The following is a 10,825-nucleotide window of genomic DNA, read 5'->3' as shown; positions in this document are numbered from 1 at the left end:
TGGAAGGTACTAAAAGCTTGGTTGCTATGATTTGCAAAATGAGCTGGCTAAAGCTTTTTATATGTGGAGATTGGAATAGTGATTAGTGAGTGATCAATTAAATTAAGTTTATTTTATGGTTTTGGTGCTGACCAAGTCACAGTGATTAGATTAGTTTTCATGTATTTGTTTTCTTCTTAAGATATTGGTTTTCATATCCAAACATTTGGCAGAGTCTCAAGACTTTGTAATTGGTGAAACTAGTTTTTCTGACTTGGGCAATGGGGCAAAAATTGCACATACATTTGTGTTAGTTAATGTGATCATATTTGAGAACATTATGTTCCATGCCTCAACATACATAACTTAAGCTTAAGTTCATTCAAGCTTTCTATATGATACAAACTAATTATATGTGGTTGATTTTTTTTTCCAGTCCTAATTGAAGTTATGTGCAATAAAGTATTATTTAGTTGACTCCGTAACATTTTAGTTAAGTTTTATTTTAATTCTTAACGTTTAAATGTTTTATTTTTGTTTTTATTTTCATCATTCGGTCAAAGTTAAAATTTTTTCTTTCAAAAATAGTATACTATTTTGTTTCTATTATTATTCTTTTTTTTTTCTACGTTCACTCCTAAATCACTAGAACCATGTCATGACCACTATAATTAATACTGTTGACGTTAATTAGAAGAAAATCATAATAGAAAAAAATATTCTTAGAAAAAAAAAATTTTAATTTTGACAAAAAAAAAAAACTAAAGTAAGACAAAATAAAAAGTTTAGAATAAAAATAAGACGTTTCAAATATTAAAAACGAAATTAAGACTTAGTCCAAACATTAGTAACTAAAACCGATATTTTTTTTGGTTTCGCACAGTATCTTCTAACCTGATAAGGTAAGAATTAATCCGTCGCAGATTGGAGCTCTATTTAAGAGTTTGTCGTTGGCCAATGAATTGTTGTATACATAAGACGAGACACTTGCTTAAACAGACTAGTCTTTAATTAAAAGATCGAGTTACTTGTTATACCATGTGATCAATCTCATGTTAAGTTTTTCATGTGTAATCTATGATCTATGATCTATTGATTTTGTAATTTTATGTTTCATGTCCTGCCCGTAGTTTTTAGTTACTTGCCACTATCCACAAGGCATGAATGAGAGACAAAATGGATTCTCATTATTTATCAATAAAAACACCAAATGAAACAACTGAATAGCCAAAATCTATGTGCTACAAACTAGAATGCATTACAAGCTAAAGTTGATATTTCAATTTTGAACCATTTAATTACAATTGATCGGTAATTGTGATTATCTATACTAAATTTGTTGGTACTTTTATGGACTTTATAGTTCGATATTAATATGTATGGTTAAGAGAAAAGAATGAGGTAAAAAACAAATATTTACTGAAGATATAAATAAAATCTTGGCAATACTCTCTATCATTTTGGCTTATGTAATTGAACCTTGGATTCTTTTCACATTACCAAACAAATCTTCCATGAGAGTATGTTTGGCCGCCGGAGATAATTTTACTCACTCAATTTATTTGTGAAAAATTTTACCAACTATATCCTTATAAGGATTTTGTAAATCAATATTCTAAAAGTACTCGATAATTTTTTTTTTTTTACTTTTTTATGGCAGAAACATCTAATGATTTTCAATGAGTTGGTAATTTTTTATATTATTTCTGTTAATGTTGCAAGTGTGAGAAGTCCATGAAGTTAGTCTCACATCAAAAAAAGCAAGGAAGAGTGAGAAATTTATAAGATGAGAGACCCATTAACTTAACACATTCAGGTTTTGAGTTAGATGTGGTGTCTTTTCATTTTTTGTTCTCTCATTTCTCCCGGCCGTTGAGCGGCCTAACAATTTCTTCACTCAAAATTTATTATTTTAAAAATTTCAATCAATGTTATTAGAATAGTGGTAAGTGGTAACAAAGCACCCAAGTTAAAAGAAATTTGATAACCATTGTAGGATTAGAATTTTAACATTTTAACAGAATGTCTTAGATTTAAAATTTAGGAATAATAAAAAAATCAATAAATGTTACATGTATATCTAAATAGCAGCCAACATTGACTATTTATTATTAAAATATAGAAAATGAGTATATATTTACACTAATATACATTAAAAGAATAGAGAATTTTCTTCATATTTGAGTATAAGTGTTTGAAATTAAATATACATGAAGTATTTTTGTAAAAAGAAATTACTGAAAAATCTAATATAAGTCTCTTTAAATCAAGAATATAATTTTGAGCGAAAATCGTTTTATACGTGTATCCAATCATATAACATTATATTAATAAAAATAAAAATAATTATCTTTTACATTTATTATGATTATTTAAGATAATAATTGTGATTATATTACTGTATAAAACGTTTTACACTGTCAGTGCATTAAAATTAAACTTTTAAATCAAACCAAACTAGTAAAATTTATAATATTATCTGATTAATAATAGATAGAAATAAAATAAGTCTCTTTCAAGCCCATCAACAAGGTATTGCATTCTCATCTAATTAACCATATATTACACAAAATGGTAACTAATATTTTGTGTTCGTCTTTGATGATGAAGTTCAAGAAAAACGATTCCTTCAATGCCTCCCACCACCCACCATGAACAACATGCCAAGTCCAACCTAATTAAAAAATTAATTAAATATTATTTTCTTCAAAAACTTTTTGTTATGTCGTCATCAAGCTTTGATTGATCAATAATTTATGTTATCACATGGTATCCTTATTGTACAAACTATTTATGGGATTTTCGTCATAAGATTGTGACATTTCTGGCCCAACTTAAGAATCCTTTCATTGTGAATTATTGTTGTCGCTCTTCATAATACATTAACAAAAAAAAAATTATTAAAAGGAATATATACCTCATTTCAATTGCAATCTTTAATTTATACATATATTAATCCTGTATTTTCCTTGTGCAAAAATTAAAATGGACTAAATTATTTAAACCCATTTAACACTTGGGAAAGAAATTTTATATATTCATGAAAATTGAACAAATTTCTTTACATTTGGGTTCATTTCATTTGCTTTGACTTTCTTGGAATAAATGTTGTCTGAATAAAAACAAAAGAGAAAGGTTAAAGTAAAAAAAGAAAAATAGCCTACATATTCTCAAAAAGAAACAAAGAAAAATTAGTAATATTAATGTAATAACTAATAACATAAAGGGGAATGATGTGACCTATTCATAATAAGAAGAAAATAATCATACAAGCATTGTTACTTGAAAATAGACGCAAACCAATTATTTGTTTTTAAAATAAATAAATAAATAAATGTTACAATGACGTGCAGATGAGACAAATTTGGCCTTTAAGCTGTTTGCATTTATTTTATGATGTCATCGATATTAACTAACTAACACCACTGCCACCAATTATTGTTTATTTGGGGCAGCCTCCTTTTTATTTTTAATTTTTCTTACATATATGTATAATTAATTATGCAGTTCTTAAGTCTTAATCACTCGGTCAAACTATAATATTTAAATTCATTATATATATATTGACAGGAATTTCTTATGAACAATTTCTTAGAAATATTAGCATGAAATTGTAAATAATTTAACTCTACAAATATATAAGCTTGAATGCAACCTTAACTTAAATCTTTTATTTTAATTTTTTAATAATTTCTTATTGCAAAACTCTACAAAAATAAAAGGGTATTTTATCTAAAAAATAACCACTTTCTAAACATGTCTATCGGTTTTGGAAATTTCAAAATATAACTAAATATAGTTTTATTTAATTTAATTACATATGACAATGTGAATGTAAATTAAATTTTTAATTTGTATATATGCAATCATTTATTTAAGTATTATCATATCAACAAAAATAATTATTTTTTCTACCAATTATTTAACCGATAATAATCTATCATGATGGATTAAATTAGATAACATAATAGTCACCCAAAAAAAAATTAGATAACATAATACAAAACTTATACTATTCTTTCTCTTTCTCCTTTTCCTAATAACAATTGATTTTCCTGTTTTTGTGAATATATAGTCTCAGCGAAAAATTGAAATTGTTAAAGTATAGCAATCAAAATGAAAGTCAAAGGAAGAAACAAACATTATTTAAGAAATGAAAGCAATTGCATATAGTTGGGGAGTCTACTACAAATAAATTTGCCAATGAAAAAAGAATAAAAGAGACCTAGTCCTTCAGATACTGACAAATTTTGCCTTTAAGCTGTTTATTTATTTAATTTTATTTAATCAATCATCCCTTAAATATTAATTAAAAATAAGTTTAATTATTATGTTAATTTTTATAATTTTATTAAATTTTTAATTAAGTATTTATATTTTTTTAGTTAAATTTTCATATTATTTTTATAATAATATTAGAAAGACAAAAAATAGAATTTGTATTATTTAGTATTTATTAATTATTACAATAATTAATAAATGTTAAATAAGACAATTTTTTATTTTTTATTAATTCTTTTTTGCTATCAAATATTTTTGTTACTTTTAATTTTGTAATTACGTTATTTTTATGTCAAAAATGTTAAAATTAATATAATATTTCTTCGAAAATACATGCAGTCAAAGATCTAATTAGGTTTTTAATTATGAATATCTTCAATTTGCACAAAAATAATCAGTTAAGTCTAATAATTTTTGCACTAAAAAAAGACTTAATTATAAAATAAAAATAATGTAGAAATAAAAAATATAAAAATCTAATTATAAATTTGATAAAAACATCAAACTCTACGTACTATTTTGGTTACCTACGATATTTTTCAGTCCAACACGCTAAAGACTAATACGTTGCGAATCGAAGCTTCATTTAAGAGTTTGATGCTGACTAATAAATTGCTGTATGCACAAGAGAGAGTTCAAACCACATCAATACTTACTTAAACAAACTGAACTAACTACTAGATCAATCCAAATTAACTCTATGTACTATTATGTCATATATACTATTTTTTTAATCTGTAATATCAATTTGATCTCAAGCCTCAATCACCAAAAAAGTATAATCATCAGCGTGATGTAAGTAAGAAATAATTGAAGGCATAAGTGCATAACCCCTCCATTAATTAATATCAGAAATCAGCAGTTCCCCAGAACTTAGCTTTCATGTAACTATGTCATATATTCTTAATTAAAAGCAAGAATGAATTGTCATAAATAATAATTAAATAATTATATGTTACCATGTTTAATTTTTCTTGGCATTATTAATGGCAAATTAATTAAGAGGTATTACACTTTAATACAATATCATGATATAATTCCTAAATTTGTAGGTTTTTATCTCATGAGATGTAGAAGACTAAAATTAAAGTTGTAAAGCATTGAATTTGTAAATAAGTTTTCAATAATTAAAAAACATCTGTCGATAGATGAGAACAAAATATTTTAAATATTAATATTGATTAATTCAACAAATATATATAACACACATACGATGGCATCTTAGAATATTTTATTTTCGCTGACAAGTTCTTTACAAATATTTGTTTCTAGAGATTCAGTTATAAACACTTTATACAAAAAATTTTAGAATTGTAGTTTGATTTTACAAGCTAAGAAATATGTTTTATTATAAACATTTTGATATAATAATAATCATGTTATATTGAATGCATTTAATGCAAATGCTTAAAAAAAAAGTGTTCACTATTAATAACAGTGACTATTGCTCATTTTATTTGTGCTTTCGAAATTACTACAGTGAACATTTATTTTTTTTAAAATGAAACTTTTTGCATATAATCAACCTAGTTAAATCGCCATTTTACATGAAAGTGAAAGAATAAACTAATAAAAAAATATAAAATAATATCATAACATAATTTAAATTATAAAATCGTTTGTACTATAATAGAAATTACCAAAATCGATTAACATATTTAAAATTATAATATCAAAATATTTTAAAAGTAGTTTCTAACCGACCTAACCTATAATGATAACATATATGATTCCAAAAAAAAAAACAAAAAACAAAAAATAACACAATATATATATTGTGTAAAGACTTTTAATTTACACTTCAATATCTCATCATGTTAATTACTTTATATTCAAGTTGTGATTATATTGTTTATGATGACACACATATAAAACAAAATTACACTTTACACATTTAAAAAAAAAATCAAAACCAACATCACTCTCCATTAATAAGCACTATATATATATATGGTAGAGGTATTTTATTTTGTTATGCATTTATTCAAATGAATTTGGTCATTTGGCATAGCTTCCCCCCTATTATTGTGCCAAGTGGAAGGCTTTTATGAAATAACTTGTCTCCATTTTACTTGAATTCAACCATGAATGATTCTACTACTCAAAAAATGACTTAGGTTTGACCGTTTTAGAACTTGACCAGTTCCATTTTTCATATAGTTTTATTAATTATGGTTGAAATAAACCTGTAGAAATACAGAATTTTTATTTTATTGATGTATATTATTTTTACTAAAAAAACAAAAAGAAGACATGCAGATACATACAAATTAGGCCTTTATGTTATTTGTTAAGAGTTTCTCTTACATCAACTCTCTGATTATCATTTTCAAGCTAAGTCTTAGGTGTTATTATTTTTCAGAACTAATTATATAAATATATATTAAAATTTATATGACAGTAGAAATCTTTTTGCTTGCCGATGAGTTATATCTCAAATGGCATAATCTCTTCATACCCACTTAAAAATCGCAAATTCGAGTTTTACTCCTAATTTTGAGAAAAAAAATCTTTTTGCTCACTAAAAAAAAGAAAAAAAAACTTAAAATGAGCAACGCGTTATATGGCTCGAGTACAGTGTCAAATGAGTAAGAGCTGCTGCATTGGTGTCCGGATGTAGTGTTAAATGAGTAAAGGTTCCTGCGTTTTCGTGAACGGACGAGGGTAAATAAGCTAGTTCACAAAGAAAAAGATAAAGGTCGGAGCGACAGAAGGTTGAGATTTGGGACATGGAACATAGGCACTCTAACAGAAAAGTCCATGGAGGTGGTGGACACCATGACAAGGAGGAAGATTAACATTATGTGCCTACAAGAAACAAAATGGGTTGGTGCGAAGGCTAGGGAGTTGGATACTTCTGGTTTCAAACTTTGATATACAAGAAAGGTGAAGAATATGAATAGGGTTGATATTATTGTGGATAAGTAGTGGAAGAAGGACGTAGTGGATGTCAATAGGGTGGAAAATCGGATCATCTCTATCAAACTTGTGGTGGAGGGAGGTGCTTTTCATGTGATTAGCGCCTATGCACTGCAAGTGGGTTCGGACGAACAACACAAGATAAGATTTTGGGAGGATCTAGATAGTTTGGTCTAAGGCATACCTTCGTCAGATAAGATTTTCTTAGGAGGAGATTTAAATGGCCATGTTGGAAGAGAAGTGACTGGGTATGGAAGTATTCACGGAGGTCATGGTTTCGGAGTGATCAATGCCGAGGATAAAATTATTTTGGACTTTTTCTCAACATTTGACCTTCTCATCGTAAATACATGTTTCAAAAAGAGAGACGAACATCTTATAACCTATAAGAGTGGCATGACAAGCTCTCAAATCGACTTTTTTTGTTGAGGAGAATCGATCGAAAATTTTGCATTAATTATAAAATTATCCTGGGAGAGAGGAGTTTGACAACACAACATAGGGTGCTCGTCATGGACTTTCACGTTGAGCAAAAGTTGAGAAAAAGACATCATACGAAAAATCAAGGATGAGGTGGTGACGGATGAAAGGTGAGTAAGAAAGAAGCTTCCTAAGATGGGTAGGAGAAGAGGCAAAGTGGGATGGGAAAGGAAGCGCGAAAGAGATGTGGAGGGAGATGACAGAAATTATTAGAAGAACAACAAAAGAAAGCTTTGGTGTATCTAAGGTAGTGTTTGTTTTGAGGTACTGAGACAGAAACTGGGAGACTGAGACTCAGTATCATATTTGTTAGTTTAGAGACTGGTACTAAAATTTCTGTCTCTGTCTCTAAAATTTCAGTATTTCAGTACCTCCAAAAAGTAAGGACACAAGGGACTAAAATTTTTTGAGATGGAAACTGAAATTTTAATAACATTTTACACTTAAAATATCCTCATTTCAATTAATTAATTCCAATTTTATCCTTTGTGCAAATTAAATTAGAGTTTTATTCTTGTTTCAATTTCTGTCTCCCACTTTATACCAAACAGAATACCGAGATTTATTTCAATTTCTGTCTCTTAGTCTTTATCTCTCAGTCTCAGTCTTTCCATCTCTGTCTCTCCACCAAACACTACCTAAAGGAAGAGGACCAAGAGACAAAGAGTCTTGGTGGTGGAATGCGAGTGTACAAGAAAAGATAAAGATAAAAAGGGAGTGCTTTAAAGAGTAGTCTTTATGCCGTAATGCAGATAATTGGAAAAAATATAAGGCGCTAAGAAAGAGACAAAAGTGGCTGTAAGTGAAGCAAGAACAAGAGCATATGAGTGTCTCTACCAGTCTTTGGGTACGAAAGAAGAAGAAAAATGTATATATAGAATAGCAAAGAGTCATGAAAGAAGAACGAGAGATTTGGATCAGGTTAAGTGCATAAAGGATAAGAATGGAGAGGTACTAGCTCAAGAGGAGAAGACTAATGAAAGGTGGAAGAGCTACTTCTACGAGCTATTTAATGAAGGACAGAAGACTCTTCCGAGTCTTGGTCGGTTATGCACAAGCGAAGAAGATAAAAACTTTGACTACTATCGAAGGATTCGAGACTTCGAGGTAAAAGAGGCTCTAAAGCAGATGAAAAATGACAGGACAGTAGGACCTGATAATATCCCGATTGAGGTTTGGAAGGGTTTTGGAGGAAAAGGCATCAACTGGTTAACCAAACTTTTTAATGAGATTTTAAGGTCAAAGAAGATGCTTGGAGAAAAAACACATTGGTACCTATCTACAAGAATAAGGGGGATATACAAAGTTGCGGAAACTATAGAGGGATCAAGCTCATGAGCCATATCATGAAGTTATGGGAAAGTGTGATAGAACGGAGGTTGAGAAAAGAGATACAAGTAACAGAGAACCAATTTGATTTATGGTAGGCAGATCCACCACCGAAGCGATATACCTGTTAAGAAGGATGATGGAAAGATATCGTAGTAATAAAAGGGATCTACATATGATGTTTATTGATTTGGAAAAAGCATATGATAGGGTGTCAAGAGAGGTCTTATGGAAGGTTTTAGAAAAGAAGAGAGTAGGGATCGCATATATTCGTCCAATTAAAGACATGTATGATGGAGCCACAACTAGTGTGAAGACTCAAGGTGGTGTGACAGAGAAATTTTCTATTGGTATAGGATTACACCAGGGATCATCCTTAAGCCCATATCTTTTCAAATTAGTCTTGGAAATACTCACAGAGCACATCCAAGAGCCTGTGCCATGGTGCATGCTTTTTACTGATGATATCGTCCTTATGGGAGAGTCAAGTGAAGACTTAAATAAGAAGTTGGACTTATAGAGAGAAGCTTTAGAAATGTATGGTCTGCATATAAGTCGTAGCAAGACGGAATATATAGAATGTAAGTTCAATTTGAGAAGAGAAAATCCTAATATATAGGTGAAGATTGGAGAAAATATCCTACCAAAAGTTAAAAGTTTTAAGTATCTTGGGTGCATCATACAGGATAGTAGAGAGATTGAACAGGATGTAAATCATATGATCTAAGCAGGTTGGTCAAAATGGTGGAGTGTATCTGGTTTTATATGCGACAAAAAAGTGCCTTTAAAACTTAAAGGTAAATTCTATCGCACTGCTATAAGATCGGCTATGCTTTTTGGTACGGAGTGTTGGGCAGGCAATGGGGAGCACGAACATAAATTGGGTGTGGCAGAGATGAAGATGTTGAGATAGATGAGTGGTCACACGCGATTGGATAAAATAAGAAACGAATATACAAGGGAGAGAGTTGAAGTAGTACCCATTGTGGAAAAGATGGTTGAATCGCGTCTCAGGTGATTTGGACATGTGAGAAGAAGACCGACAAAACACCCAATCAGGAGGGTGGATGAGATGGAAGATGGACAATGGGTGAAAGGCAGAGAAAGACCTAAGAAAACCATCCATGAGGTGGTCAAACGAGATCTACATGTAAACGGTCTCTTTATAGACATGATACATGACAGAGCACAATGACGTCGTTCGATTCATGTAGCCGACCCACCTAATGGGATAAAACTTTGTTGTTGTTGTTTTTTTTTTATAGATTAAACAATATTAATGTAAATATATTTACCTGCAATTTATGTATCTACCAAATTTCACACTTTTGTGCAACTTTTTCTTGCAAAGATATAAATATGAGATTTTTTTTCCTTGAGAATTTCTTGAATGATAAAAGCATATTTAATTTTCTATTGAAAAACTCTACACAAGATATGTTTTACTTTCTATGAATTATAAAAAATAAAAGTTAGACTTAGAAAAGAAAATAAGAAAGTTCAAGTTGTAAATGAATCGGCATTGCAAGAATTTAGTATGATAATTTTGACACACCAATAACTTTACAATGATGAATTAAAGACAATAGAAGAAAATGGAATAAAAAGTAATCTAAGAAGAAAGAATATGAAGGTCAATAGAAGAAACAAAAAGATATAAATAAAATGAAGCAAATGGTAACACCAAAGAAAGAGACAGAGAACTTCAAATACTTACAAATTTTGCCTTTTGGCAGTTTATTTAATATCTATGATCATCCTTAGATATTAACTACATCAAAGAAAACGACTTCTTCTGCTTATCTTCTTAAAATATTGATTAGAAGCTTGATCAACC

The sequence above is a fragment of the Arachis hypogaea genome, chromosome 10 (assembly GCF_003086295.3).
Source record: "Arachis hypogaea cultivar Tifrunner chromosome 10, arahy.Tifrunner.gnm2.J5K5, whole genome shotgun sequence".
NCBI lineage: Eukaryota > Viridiplantae > Streptophyta > Magnoliopsida > Fabales > Fabaceae > Arachis > Arachis hypogaea.
This window is presented reverse-complemented; position numbering follows the sequence as displayed.